This window comes from Tachyglossus aculeatus, unplaced genomic scaffold (genome assembly GCF_015852505.1).
Source record: "Tachyglossus aculeatus isolate mTacAcu1 unplaced genomic scaffold, mTacAcu1.pri scaffold_1_arrow_ctg1, whole genome shotgun sequence".
Taxonomy (NCBI): Eukaryota; Metazoa; Chordata; class Mammalia; order Monotremata; family Tachyglossidae; genus Tachyglossus; species Tachyglossus aculeatus.
Window position 1 is genome coordinate 5,461,989 of NW_024044915.1, and position 6,732 is coordinate 5,468,720.

Genomic DNA, 6,732 nt, shown 5'->3' on the forward strand with positions numbered 1-6,732 from the left:
TCCTGTAATCCGCCTAGGTTGGGGGTGGTAGGCTAGTCCCTAATTACCCCTTCATATTCAGGGCACCTCTTGGGCTTCAGTAAAAGGGTGGTGGCCGTGATAGGGATACCCTGATCAGAATGTCCCCAAGTCTGTGTTTAAGAATGGAAGGCCAGCAGAATCTAACTAGGGTCCAGGCACTTCTAAAGTGACTCCGGGGTCTGTTTTGGCCAGGACTTGGGGCTGCCCTATTTCCTGCCAATTTTTTTTGTAAAAAAAAAATTGACACCTTTTTTCTTCCATTAAGCTCTAGAGAAACATGGGCTTCCCATTTTCGTTCCCAGGAGTATTGGTAGTAATGGTAGTAGTAGAACTAGTACTAGTATTAGTAGTAGTAGTTGTAGATACAGTAATTTTATTAATTAAATGTTTAATGCCTGCAGAGCCCTGTTCTAAGTGCTGGGAAAAATAATAATAATAATATTAATAATAATAGTGAGTTGGCATTTTTTAAGCACTTACTATGTGCCAAGCACTGTTCTAAGCGCTGGAATACATACAAGGTTATCAGTTTGTCCCATTCGTGGCTCACAGTCCTGATCCCCATTTTACAGATGAGATAACTGAGGCACAGAGAAGTTAAGTGACTTGCCGAAAATCAAACAGCTGACAAGTAGTGGAGTCGGGATTAGAACCCACGACCTCTGAATTTCAAGCCCGTAATCTTTCCATTAAGCTGGTGAGAACCATTATGTCCTTGTGAAAAGATCCTGGGTCTGGGAGTCAGAGAGTCTGGGTTCTAATCCGGGCCCAGGCACTTTTTAAATGATATTTGTTTAGCATATGCTGTGTCCCAGGCACTGTACTAGGTGCTGGGATAGTTACAAGCTAATCAGGTTGGAAACAGTCCATGACCTACATAAAGCTCATAGTCTTAATCCTCATTTTTCAGATGAGATAACTGAGGCCCTGGAAGATTAAGTGACTTGTGCAAGGTCATACTGCAGACAAGTGGTGGAGCTGGGGTTAGAACCCAAGTCCTCTGACCCCCTGGCTCATCCTTGTTCCATTAGGCTACACTACTTCAGTTTTCTGCTGTGTGACCTAGGGCAAGTCACTTAACATCCCTGTGCCTCGGTTATCTCATCTCTAAAATGGGGATTAAGACTGTGAGCCCAATGTGGGGCAGGGACTGTGTCCAAACCAATTATCTTTCACTTCTTCCAGCACTTACAGTAGTGTCTGGCACTGTGTAAGCACTTTACAAATACCATATTTTTTTAAAATAAAAAAAAAAAACAAAACAAGAAATAGGCACAGTCCTTTGAGGACCTCATAATTTCTGAATGAAGGTGAGGAAGAGGACTTGGAACAAACACTTCAGGAGTAATGAACAATTAAACATTAAAAGAGCTTAAGAGACAAGGACAAATAAACAAAACCCAAAATGAAGACAAAAGTCAGTAGGGAATTGCGGCAAAAGGAGCAGAATTTCAGGGCTTTTGTGATACTGCGTCCACAGCAAACTCAAAGCCACAAAGAAGGCTACTGAGGTCATTAATTTTCCCGCGGTTTTAAGGAGACCAATGTTGTATTCTTTTCCTGCCATGGTGATTGAAAGCAGGATGGGAATCTGGGGTCTCCTCAGTGGTGCGGAGGGGAGCCAGTGTCAATTCTCTGGGAGGCAGCATGGCTGGAGCATGAAGCATGATGGGAGCAGGCTGAGAGTTCCTCAGTTGGTGTAGGAGGGGGCTTAGAGCACATAGGGAAAGAAGACTGCAATTACCAGATGTTTTAATTTGTTGGAGGAGAAAGTGGCATGAAGAGGAACAGCACCAACTTTTACATGATGCCCAGCTTGTGAAGAGCTTGTGGGATCAGGCAGAGAGTTCCTCAGTCATGGTAATGTTGTGGGGCTGACGGTATGCAGGGAGGTGAGGCTGAAATTCACATATATTTCACAACATCCATCTCCTCGCCTACATTCTTCAGGGTTGTGGGTCCAAGGTCGACTCTCCTCACTTGGGAAGGCAAACGTGTGGTGGACTGGGCGGGCCGAGGGTGCGTAGGGCGGCATCTCTGGGTCCCAAGAATATCCAAAGCTATCCATTTCCGACTGTCACAGAAACAGCAGAATAGCCAGCAAAGGAGAGTGGGTAACAGATAAGAAATTTAGCATCAGGGCCTGGGCTGGGGGCTCATTCTACACTTCTAGACTGTGAGCCCGTTGTTGGGTAGGGACCGTCTCTATATGTTGCCGATTTGTACTTTCCAAGCGCCTAGTACAGTGCTCTGCACAGAGTAAGCGCTCAATAAATACGATTGAATGAATGCCCGCTCTGCAACCAGAACGAGCACAGAGGCAAGAGCCTCGGGACGGGCATGTCCCCAGGTAAATTACCTCATGAAGATCACTTCCAGCTGGATTTCAGGGAGCGGAGAGAATCATGTTAATTTGTATAGGCTTTTGGCTCACTGTGGGTGGGGAATGGATCTACCAATTCGGTTGTACTCTCCCAAGCACTTAGCACAGTGATCTGCACACAGAGGAGTCTGTGCTTAAGGGAACAAGACCCAGCACTAACTATTTGGTCTCCCGGTCTTCTCCAGAAAGGTTGAGCATGGGTGTAATGAGGGGAATCGGATCCAGATGATAAAATACAGGCATCTCCGCTCCCTGCCCACCCGTAACAGTTCCACCCTACTCCAGAACTGCCATCTTTAGGATTCCATCCTCCTCCACCTCCGAGACAAGTTTGTCAAGAGCCCCGGAATTCTGCTTGCCATTAACTTCGTTAACCTGATTTGACTGACCTATGGACGATTCATGGTCGCTTCTGCATGTTAATTGTTAAGTGCTCTCTGTGACATCATCATCTGCCTATTTTATTATTGCCATACCGTGTTAATTAACTACCCTCTGTGATGACATTACCTACTTATATCACTGCTACTGTTATTGCTTCTGCATTTCAGTTGTTAACCTCCCGCCGTGCTGTCATTTACCCTGTAGACCTCACCTCGACCTATCAATTCCCTTGCTCCCAACAGCCCTTCTCATTCCTCACCTTCCCCTTCCACTCTTCCACCCAGGTTTTTCCCTCCCTTTCCTCCTCCACCACCTCTCTCCCTCACCCCCTACCCAGGATCCCTCTGTACAAGCGCCAACACTCAACTCCTCCCTCCCAACCCGTTCCATCTCCTCCTCCCCGCACCCACCTCATCCCAGCTCTCCTTTCCAATCGCCACCCCTCTTCCCACTCTCCCCGCCTAGGCGCCCGCTAACTCATCCCAGTCCAAACCCTCCCCACCCCTTGTGCCCTTAACCCTCCCTTCTTTCCCTCCACAGCTGCTGCTAAATGTGGCCTCTGGAACTCCCTCTACGTTATAGGTAAGCTCCCTTTCATCCTGGACCTATTCCTTTCCAGATCTCTACTCCTCCTCGCCCTAACTGAAATATGGCTGTCTCCGGACGACACGGTCTCATCTGCTGCTCTCTCCAGTGGAGGCCTTTTCTTCTCCCACTCCCCAAGACTCACCTTTTAGACTGTGAGCCCACTGTTGGGTAGGGACTGTCTCTATATGTTGCCAACTTGTACTTCCCAAGCGCTTAGTACAGTGCTCTGCACACAGTAAGCACTCAATAAATACGATTGATGACCAGAAAAGGAGGAGGTGTCGGTTTCCTTCTTGCTCCACCAATGTCTCTTTCGCACTATCCACTACCCCTTCCCTTTCCTTCCCATCCTTTGAAGCCCACATTATTCGCCTCTACCACCCCCTCCAGATTCTTGTAGCCGTCATCTATGCCCCCCCAGCCCCACCTCCAACTTCTTTAACGATTTTGACCCCTTCCTCACCTTCCTTTTCTATGCCCACTCTGATCCTCGGAGACTTCAACATCCACATGGTTATCCCTGGTAACTACTCTGCCGCCCACCTTCTATTTCTCCTTGATGTTGCCGGCCTCCTGCTCCACCCCCCCTCACCCACTCACCAACTTGGTCACACCCTCGACCTCATCATCTCCTACCGCTGCACTATCTCCACCCTCACCAACTCTGAAATCCCTCTCTCTGATCATAACCTTCTCACCTGCCTCATCACACACACACAATCCTCTCCCCGTAAATCCATATTACTACCTCTCAGAGACTTCCGCTCTCTCGACCCCATCCATCTTTATGAGAGCCTCACACGCCACCTCGCCTCCCTTTCCTCTCTACCCAATCTTGATGATCAGATTACTGCTCTCAACTCTACCCTCTCTACTCAACTCGACTCCCTTGCTCCCCTTTCCCTTCGCCGCTCTCGTACCACTAACCCACAGCCCTGGATCACTGCCACTGTCTGCCTCCTTCGCTCTTATGCTCGAGCTGCTGAACGGTGATGGCGAAAGTCTCAACACCAAGCCAACCTCGTTCACTTCATATATAAACTTTCCTACCTTAACTCTGCCCCATTCTTCTTCCAGGCAAAAATATTTCTCCTCCCTTATTGCCACACATGCCCATCATTCCCATCAGCTCTTCCATACATTTAACTCCCTTCTCAGGCCCCCTGTTCCTCCCCATCCTCCTTACCTCACCACCAACGTTCTGGCCTCTTACTTCTTTAATAAAATTAAATCCATCAGGTCTGAGCTCCCCAAAATCACTCCCCCCCACCTTCTCTAACCCCAGCTCTCAACTCTCTCTGCTACTCTCGCTTCCTTCCCAGCAGTATCCTCAGGTGAGATCTCCTCCCTCCTCTCAAGTGCTACTCTGGCCACCTGTGCTTCTGACCCCATTCCCACTCATTTTATGAAATCTCTCGCTCTGTCCCTCCTCCCGTCCTTAACTTCCATCTTCAACCGCTCACTCTTCACTGGTTCCTTCCCCTCTGCCTTCAATCATGCCCACGTCTCCCCCATCCTAAAAAAACCCTCTCTTGACCCCACCTTCCCTTCTAGTCATAGCACTATCTCCCTCCTACCATTGCCTTTCCAAACTCCTTGAACGAGTCGTCTACGCGTTCTGCTTCGAATTCCTTAACGCCAACTCTCTCCTCGACCCCGTACAATCTGGCTTCCGTCCCCTACATTCCATCGAAACTACCCTCAAAAAGGTCACCACTGACCTCCTGCTTGCCAGATCCAACGGCTCCTACTCTATCCTAACCCTCCTCGACCTCTCAGCTGCCTTCGACACTGTGGACCACCCCCTTCTCCTCAACACGCTATCCAACCTTGGCTTCACAGACTCTGTCCTCTCCTGGTTCTCCTCTTATGTTGCGGGCCGTTCATTCTCAGGCTCTTTTGTGGGCTCCTCCTCCCTCTCCCATCCCCTTACTGTAGGGGTACCTCAAGGGTCAGTTTTTGGTCCCCTTCTGTTCTCTATCTACACTCACTTCCTTGGTGAACTCATTCGCTTCTACGGCTTCAACTATCATCTCTACGCTGATGACACCCATATCAGCATCTCTGCCCAAGCTCTCTCTCCCTCCTTTCAGGCTCGTGTCTCCTCCTACCTTCAAGACATCTCCATCTGGATGTCTGCCCGCCATCTAAAACTCAACATGTCCAAGACTGAACTCCTCATCTTCCCTCCCAAACCCTGCCCTCTCCCTGACTTTCCCATCACTGTTGACGGCACTACCATCCTTCCTGTCTCACAAGCCCGCAACCTTGGTGTCATCTTCGACTCCGCTCTCTCGTTCACCCCTCACATCCAATACACCACCAAAATCTGCCGGCCTCACCTCCACAACATCGCCAAGATCTGCCCTTTCCTCTACATCCAAACTGCTAGCCTGCTGGCTCAATCTCTCATTCTATCCCGACTGGATTACTGCATCAGCCTCCTCTCTGATCTCCCATCTTCCTGTCTCTCCCCACTTCAGTCTCTACTTCACGCTGCTGCCCGGATCATCTTTGTGCAGAAACGCTCTGGGCGTGTTATTCCCCTCCTCAGAAATCTCCAGTGGCTACCAGTCAACCAACGCATCAGTCAAAAATTCCTCACTCTCGGCTTCGATGCTCTCCATCACCTCGTACCTCACCTCCCTTCTTTCCTTCTACAGCTGAGCCAGCACCCTCCGCTCCTCTGCCACTAACCTCCTCACTGTGCCTCGTTCTTGCCTGTCCCGCCGTCGACCCCCGGCCCACGTCCTCCCCCTGGCCTGGAATGCCCTCCCTCCGCACATCCTCCAAACTAGCTCTCTTCTTCCCTTCAAAGCCCTACTGAGAACTCACCTCCTCCAGAAGGCCTTCCCAGACTGAGCCCCCTCTTTTCTCTCCCCCTTCTCCCTCGTCCTATCCCACCCGCCTTACCTCCTTTCCCTCCCCACAGCACCTGTATATATGTTTGTACATATTTATTACTCTATTTATTTTACTTGTACATATTTACTATTCTATTTATTTAATTTTTTTAATATGTTTTCTTTTGTTGTCTGTCTCCCCCTTCTAGACCGTGAGCCCGCTGTTGGGTAGGGACCGTCTCTATATGTTACCAACTTTTACTTCCCAAGCGCTTAGTATATTGATCTGCACAAGTAAGCGCTCAATGAATACGATTGAATGAATGAATGAATGAATGAATGAATGGGGGATGCTGGGAGAGTCTCCAGTAAGAGACTATTGTCATTTATGGGGTGGGAGTGGAGCAGGGGGGGACCGTGGATCTGCCAGCTCTGGAAATTTACTACAGGCTCCCATGGTGGGAAGTGATAGTGAAGACCCCAACCTCTTCTCCAGGGAGCTGAATCCAGAGT